The sequence below is a fragment of the Phaethon lepturus genome, unplaced genomic scaffold, assembly GCF_000687285.1.
Source record: "Phaethon lepturus isolate BGI_N335 unplaced genomic scaffold, ASM68728v1 scaffold14454, whole genome shotgun sequence".
NCBI lineage: Eukaryota > Metazoa > Chordata > Aves > Phaethontiformes > Phaethontidae > Phaethon > Phaethon lepturus.
Window position 1 is genome coordinate 18,593 of NW_010534081.1, and position 8,835 is coordinate 27,427.

An 8,835-nucleotide genomic window follows, 5' to 3' on the forward strand; every position below is an offset into this window, starting at 1 on the left:
AGCAGTTTTACATACTTCCCTCAAAACAAGCTGTATGGCACAACTGGTAAAAATCTTGCCATGAAACTGAATGCAGTTAATGTTCTTTTGTCAGAGATCTTATTTTCTAGTTTAGGTTTAGTCATCTTGCATTCTTCATTAATTAATTCTTCATTAATTTCCCCGTTCTTTGATTGATGGTGATAGCAGAGTACAGATACCATTCCTCCTGTGGGCTGCAAGTATATGAATGGCTTAATTTCTCTGATTTGTATGACTTAAAGTCTTATTTTTGTCTTGTTCATGCATGTCATGTATCGGTGATAACTATCAACTTGAATGGCATTTTCTGTGCATCACTACTTGTCACTGCTACCATTGCTGTGGGTGTAAAAATTCTTATCAGTGCCACAAAAGGCAACATAATATTGATGCATCCTCTCAGTTCATGGTGTGCTGTACTCCTTGGCTTTATATGTGACTATCCACAAAAACTAGTGTTGTAAATGGATGCAGTTTAGGAACTAACCAGTACTTTACAGAGTGAGAGGAAACAAACTGCTGAGTGAGCCACAACGTTAGACCTCCCACTGGGAATTTCCAGCCCTTTCCCTCTTCCTTCCTCCCTTTGAATATATATAGTAAATAGAGTAAATTAAGCACTGGGGGAGGTGGCACCCAAAGACAGAAGCAGTAATAGAGGCTTGAGCAGCCTTCAGTTAAAAACAACTGACAATATACTGGCCAATCCTCTGAGTATCCCACTCATTCCACCACAAATACTGGCACAGCAGGAGAGAGAGGGCTCAGACGGCTATGCCAGTATTAAGTGGGAGGAAGGCTCTTTAAATAACTAGCAGTAGGTCTTATTCCCTGACTGTGTCAACATTGAGTTGTTTCACCCATTGAACAGGAAAAATTAGTCAAGTAATTGTGTGGCAAGCAAGTGACAAAATTAATTCTTCTTTTTCTAGTTGCTAGATCTGCCTTAGAAGGGAGTGAATACTTTCCTTGTCATTTTGCATTTCTGTTCAAAAGTCTCTAAGCAACATGATGAAAATAAAAACTAAAGAGGACTAGATTTGGTTAAAATTGGAGGAGAAGTAGCACTCGGCTGAACTTCATCACTGAAGCAGTCCAAAAGAACACTCGTCTGTATCTTGTTTTTAGGGCATCTGCATTTTGAGGGGGCTAAGGCAGCACTAGTCCCTTCCCCGCCCGTTGTTAATCTTAGCATGCTTTTAAGTTACTGTACATAATCCAGTCTTGAAAAGCCTGCCTTACTCCTACAATATAGCTTACATTGTTTGTCTCCTCTTATTCCAGATGAATAGAAGGCTTTGTGGTACCAATTCAGTAAAACAGGATTTCATTTAGTTAGGATTGCCTCAAAACCCTTTACAATCCTAGATAAATCCATACAATTGTATTCTTCTTCTGTATTTCCCCAGCACAAGGAGGGAATGTTTGAGGTGTTACAGAAAAACAAACTGCTACTGTTCAGGTTAACGTTGTTAATTGACAACAGATCTTGGCTCTTGTGGGGATTTGTCTTTTGACAAATTATTAGATAAATCTGTAATTGCAGCTATCTCCTTTATGATGTTTATTTGTCCGTAGGTCAGATTCTGGCCTTGCTAACCTAATCTTGCTAGCCTAATTTAAAAGTTAATCTAAGCATTTTCCATGCAGTTTCTGGTTTTTGAAATGGCAGTCTTTAACCTGGTCAAAAGATGTGGCCTAATGTTTCTGAGGAATTAAGTCACTCATTTCCACAATGTTGTACTTTGTTTGTGTTTCTTTACTGCTCTAAAAACAAATTAGTAGAAAAACCAGCATCTACAGGATGTTTCTATTCTGTCTGCATCCAGGCACATTCAAGTTTCTCATCTCCTGGAGTATTTCTCCATAGAGCTAGTTGTATATATACCTTCTTTAACCAGTCTTCTAGTTCAGTGGTTTCCCTTACAAAGTAATTTTGTTTTTTTCTTAAATGCTTCTCACCATAGGTTAGCAGTATCTGATGACTTAACCAGATCATATGCTGTACTAAGCACTAATTATAGTATATAACTTGCTGTAACTCATTAATGTTTAGTGAAAAGGTGCTAGAAATGAAGCTGCTATCGGAGGGATAAAAGAAAATGTTTTTACTCAACTTGCTGACTTTTCTTCAACTTGCCTGTGTTTTGCTTAAAAGCTGCTAGTAGACTATAACAAATGATGTGAAGAGGAAGAATGCAAATAGCAAGATGGTAAACTTGCTAATAATATGAAGTTGTTAAAGACAGTGGATACAAGAGTTGACTGAAGCACTGCAGGAGGATCTTGCAGGTTGAAGAAGTGATACAAAATGCAGTAGAAGTATGTGGAAGATGGTACACAGAGGAAATGGTGCTAGCTTTTCATATGATGTATTTAGCTCTGAGCCAACTACTACAGCAATAGAAATAAATCTTTAAGCTGCAAATAAGACAGTATCACGACAACATTTAGAATTATAGTCCAAAAAGCAGAGCATTAGGAATATAAGAATATATGGTTCTGCCACTATACAAAGCTATGGTTTGAATACTGCATGTAATTCTGATCTCATGGTCTTGAGGAGTGTATGATAGTGCTAGAAGAAACTCAAAGGAGGTGACCAAAGGCAATAGCAACATCAGAGTGCCTGAGACAAACTCTTCAGCCTGGAAGAGAGGTGGCTGTGGTAGAAAAAGGTAAAGGCCTGTAAAAATCACAAGTGGCAGGGATAGCACCAACAGGCAGTGATCATTCAGCATTGGCCGCTGTACAGACTGAGGAACATCAAATGAGACTAGCATGTCGTGTTCAAAAGAAATAAGAACACACTGCACAACATGCAGTTGAGCCATTGATAACATTGCAGCAGGATATTCTTTATGTGATGAGTTTAGTTTGCATTACTTCAGAGAGCAACTGGACAAAATAATGGAAGAAGCCTGTCAGGAAGTTTAGCTACAACACCACCAGCTCTGGCTCAGAAAGACCTTGAGATGCAACACATTGGAGGCTTGGAAAGTATTCTGGAATAATATCATTACCCTTTCGCAGGCAACTTCTGTTGGCAATGGTAACGGCAGGATGCTGGGCAATGAGTGACCCTGTATGGTGACTGTTACATGACTGAAGGATCCCAGTTGTCAGCTAGCTGCCTTGCTTTTGACATTCTTAAGTGTTCTGCTAAATCCGAGAGGCAGGGCTTCTTTTTCCTATCGTACTGCCTTTAAATGTTCTATAGTTTTGATGTGAACAATCAAGAAGTACTTCCTAAAAAGAAAAACTAATCTCAATGCCTAACTTTACAGAAGATGTTACCAACTACAGTAGCAGACACATAAAATACACATTTTTATCTTGGGTGCATAAATTTCCATCAAGTTGGTTAATTGGGTAGTCTTACCTCTCTTCAATTACTTTTAAAACATTGTTTTTCTTTTATTGTTCTGTGAAAAGAGTATCAGATCTCGACTGAGTAGTATCAGTCACAAACCTACTTAATTGTATGAGCATTTCAATCCAAATCCACTCAACTTTATTAATAATCTTTGTCTATTAATTTACAGTTATATTTCTTTGTAATAAAACTGATTTTATTACTACGTCAGCAATTCAAACAGTGACTTTGATTACTTTTAGAATACTATTGAACTTGCTCAGTCTGACTATCATCTGTTTTCCTTCAAAGCTGTATTAATTCTGCCATAACCCAGAAAGGATTTTCCAAAAACATTATTTCAGTGAGTACATTCTTGTCTTAATACTAGGACTCAGACAGACGAGGGCTGAACACCGCTGTTCGTAGGCTTGAGAAAGCAAATGTAGTGACACAGCCTGAAACTGCAAAGCTGTCGGCGCTGAGATAGGAATTCTCCTGCCGAGGCTGGGGTTTGTGTTACCTTGGCTATTTAGCAGCTGTTGGAAACGGCGCTGGTGAATGGAGTCCGTTGTCTGGTCAGCGGAGCCAATGACAAGTGTCTGGGTGTTGCCAACAGGAAGCGGCACAGCAGCTAGTAGCTAAGTTTAGTGCGATGGATGTGTTAATTCTGACTTCATACGTGCATGTTTACACTGGCCCCCACAAAAGTGGATCAGCCCATAGGGCTGAGAAGGAGCAAGACAACTAAAACTCCCTCAGCCAGGACTCAGCTGAATGTCAGATGCTGGGGATCTCCTGACAAGCATCCACAGTAAGAGTTTTCCCTGGTTCTGAAGTTAACAAGACGGCATGCAATTTTTGGGCAAGTATTCATGCTAAAGTTCAGCTTTTCTTGGAGAAAAGGAAACGCTGGCTTATTTTCTAACACAAATATATTTCAAGGAGGCAAGATCACAAGAGTATTTTAGTCAAATGAAGTAAATATTTTAAAAAGGAAACCTCTTCTTTGTTCAAGAGAAGAAAATGGCTGTGGACAATGGCTTGAACAGCATATTGGTTGCTGACAAATGAGGTTGAGAGTTTTGTGATTTATTTTTAGCTAGAGAATTTTTTTTAAAACAGAAGCACTGCGTAGTTTTGGCAGTTGCTGCATATTCAGTGTGGGTGGATGGAACTGAGAAGTCTCATCTGTGCTAACAAGCGTTTTGGGATTCCATTAAAATCAAACTCATGTACTGGAAACTGAAACTGTATCAGCTCACCTGGGGAGCTCTGCCCTCCGAATATCCTCCAAAAGGTAAGCAGTGCTGCCTGTCCACTTGCAAAAATAATTACTTGGGCCTCAAGTTGTGACATCAGCTCAAATTTGGGCTGTTGGATTGACATTTTCTTTCACTCCTGAGATTACAAGTCAGTGAATTAGGCTCTGCCCTCTCCTTCTAAGTTTTCTTTCTGACTAGGAAGGCTAAAAATAAATTTCTAAAAGCCAGCTGAGAAACATTTCAATGTGGTCATTGTTCCAGGTGCTGAGTGTAAGGAGAGCACCTAATACTGTAGGACTTCTAGTAAGATGTAATTACATCACTTGAAAAGCAGTTGAACATTTATGTCATGTTAACTCAAAGATCTGATCAGTTAGTGCTTTACATCTGCAAAATAAACCTCTCACCACCTAGACTTCGGTAGCGTAGATATTTCTGGCTTGCTTAGGGATTGATTGAGCCATGATTTTTCAAGTAGTCTTTTTGCAGAAGAACTCTTACTTCAGATGTTTGTCTTAACACTGTGCGAGTAAATAGCTATTAATTTGATTTGCTTAGAAGTAGATAATATCTTGACTTTGATCTGGCCAGTATTAATGACTCCTCAGGAATTCTGTTGGAGGAAGTGTAATCAACATTAAGCCACTTCTTTCCCAAAGTACCGATTAAAAAAAGTGCTAAATGACTTGCTGTAAGCTGTCATAATGTTTGGCCATCCCACCTTTCCTGGAGAAAGGACTGTGTGACCTAATCCTTCTTACCCTTCATACTGGAGAGGTTTACTGGAACTTACCACGACAGAGGAAGAATGTCAGATAGACTTTTGATTTACATGTATGCAGTTTCCCAGTTATCTTTAAATCTGAGTGTCCCTTCATAGCACTCCTTTCCCTAAAACTATTATTGTGCGAGTAGTTACTGTCCACTATAGGCAGGATTCAGAAGAACAAAGACTGGAACTTCAGTACTCCATGGAAACAGGTATGTAGTAAAGAGCATTTAAGATTGGTGGTCTCTGCTTGTTTCTAGATACCACCAGTTGCAAAGCTGATTCGCTTTATAGGAGCTGAACAAATCCTTAGTAATTAAGGTAACAAGCGTTTTGATACCATGTTCAGGATTTTGTGAAGAGGTTGCATCTGTAGCTTTTAATTCTAAAATCCTTTTTGTACATAATTTTAACCACATTAAAATCTTTCTCACTGCAGGAAAATGTTTTTCTTACTATCTGTTGGGTTTTGGTTCCTCACGCAGAGGCACATTCAAAAAAGTCACATTAGTACTTTAGAGTGGATTCTGGTGCTTCTGACCATTCCTAGTACCTGTGACAGGAAACATCCATTGCACCTTTTAATAACTTGTTAGGTCCCGCTCTCCTGTGCTCACATGAGCTCCTCACCTTAAAGTGTTTTTTAAATGCATCTGAAAACCTGCATCATTTTGCTAGCTGCATTTATCCCAGACTTACTTTCCCGCCAGATTTCTATGAGGACAGAAATCTTAGAGGTAATGAGAGCCAGTCTACTGAGTTAGCAGCGTTTGTACTGAAGATGATCAATACTTGATCTACTTTGAAATCCTCTCTTAAAACAGCAACGCTACCAAATGCTTCAGTAGAACGTTTCGTCATTTACAGCCTATACAGCTGTTGATCTGTGAGGAGGTTTGTGTGTCTTGCATTCAACAAGGAAAGAATGAATGTTTTCAAATGAATACTTTGGTGCTTAAGCTTGATTTATTTCATACTGGATTCTGCACCGAAAAGATACTTTTTTACCAGAAATTAATTGAGGAAAAAATAGGGAAATGCTGCATTAAGTTGATATTGGGAGAAATGGTATACATATGTGTCACTGACATCTGAGGAAAGAAATGGGTTGAGGGACACCTCTATTTGTTCGATATAGCAATAGTAATAAAGGGAGAGGATAACTGGAACCAGTGAAACAAGAGACAGGTAGTTCTTTCTATCAACATTGGTTTGTTTTTTTAAAAAATCTTAGCATAGCTAACCTCTTGTAATGTTCGGGTAGACAGACAATGTCTTGAATTCTTCATACATTGGTTTAACTAAATCAACTGAGGTGAATTTGTCTCCCTCTGCCTACCAACTAAAATTCAGTAACACCAAAAGCCCAGACCTTGTCTTCCTTTGGGTTTTATATTAAGCTAGTCAAAAAACACATCTTCTAGGTAAAGACCCACCACTTTAACCATTAAACAAGTGCAGGGGAATATCATATGCAGCAGTTTATCATGTTGCAAAATACATCTGCTCCTAAGAGGTGAGGTGTATGGAGAGCTTTTAGGTTTCTCCATATATTTCACCCTCTGATACCAAAGATCACTTTTATTAACCTTTTCTATTTCAGATATATTTTGATAATTGAGGCAAGCCAGTGATACCAGCTTGGCTTGAAAAATTTCTTTTTATACGATGTGAGCTGTTCATGGTGCATTTTGTTACTGACTCTGAAGTCTCCTCCCATGCTGTCTCTTCCAGCCTGGTACCATAAATAGAAACCTATTCCTTGCCCATCCCAAGTTCTTGGCTTGGAGCTGTGTTTCTTGGCGTTATTCACTGGGTTGTTTACAGTACTTAAATCTTGCACCACTCTGTGGGAGGCCCAAAGACTAACTGTGGATCTGTGCTTAGCTCAAGCAAACCACATTATTAAGAGTCTGGTTGCTTGCAGGAGAGGAACACCTGGGAATGGTATTTAGTTAGGTTGCCTGCATTTTACCAAAGCCATATGTGAGCTCTTTGACCCTTTTAAACTAGTGTTTTTCATGGCCACATGTATGTCAGCAAAAAGACTAGGTGGTCCACTTAGGTAAGGGCTGAATTCTGTTATAGGTTAAAGAAAGTTCATAGGTCTGCTTCTGTGCTACCACATTATTAGACAGCAGGAACTTGGCCTGTTCAGCATTGGTTTGCCTTTTAGTATGTAGTTTGCCTTGAGTATTTTTGGTTAGTAGGAAGTGCTGAGACTTGGCATCAGAAACAAAGCTACGGTAGAACTTGATACTATTCCAATCGTGTCAGCAAAATAGGAAACCCACTTGCTGCTGCGTTATCAATTTTGTTTCCTTATATTCATTAAGGCAGAAATCCTCCCACTAACAAGCTGGTTTAAAGATCTTGAAGTCTAGTGATGTGAAGTGATACGCTTTTTGAAGATGCAATGGAAAATGCCGATTATACTAGTAGTCATTAATTACTTGATGGTCTACTTTCTATACTCCAAGTTGGCCAATGCCTATTCTTTGGTAGTCTTAAAAGCAAGTGTATAAAATGAGTCTGCATGTAAAATAGCATCTTGGATATTTATATTGGTGTTTAGTTTGCAAATTCAAAGTGAAAATAAAGGGAAAGATGTGGCATATGCAGGGATATTGGTGGTCTTGTGTTCAGGTGTCCTTTTGTGGAAGAAAAGGCATGTGAGAAGCTAGAACACTCTGTGTGTGCATGTTTATATGTATATATACCTTATGTTTTTTTGATGCAAAATGCTCAGGTATCAGATCAAGACTGTATGCAATAACCAGTGTTTACCCTGTAACCCATTCTTTGTCTCTCTTCCTTCCATTGACAAACCAGTCACTTTGGCCTGTTGCCAATACCACCATATCCTTTTCAGAGCTGTATTTCTATTTACACATTCTTTTTCTTAAGAGACATTGACAGTTGGTTCAGAAATTCAGAGTATAGCAAACTTTTTAGATGCTTCCTGAACTATACATTTCAAAGTAGCATAGTCAGCGAGATTTCCGTTTATTCAACTTTTTCCCACTGCTGGAAGAACTAGAGAAATGCTTCTAAATGGGTGATTTAAATTGTACAGGAAGGGTAACCACTCTCAGGAAATGGCTTTGAAGGGTGCCGCAGGGAATAGTCTAAAGAGCTGGGAAGAGCTGCTGTGCCTGAAAGGTGAATTCTTCCACTGAGGAAGTTGAGTATACTAGAATTAAGATTTTATATTGTGCACTTACTGTGAAGGGAATAGGGACAGGATGCAGGTGTGGTGGATGCAGATGTCAAGGTGATGGCCTACAGCATAAAATAACTATCTAGGAAAATCAGTTGTAGAAGACATAACACTCATCTAGAAAGTAGAAAGATGCCTGATTTCATTCTGCCTGGGTGCATTTGACAGCTCTGTGCTGTGTGGGGATGCTCTGTGTCCTTCCTGC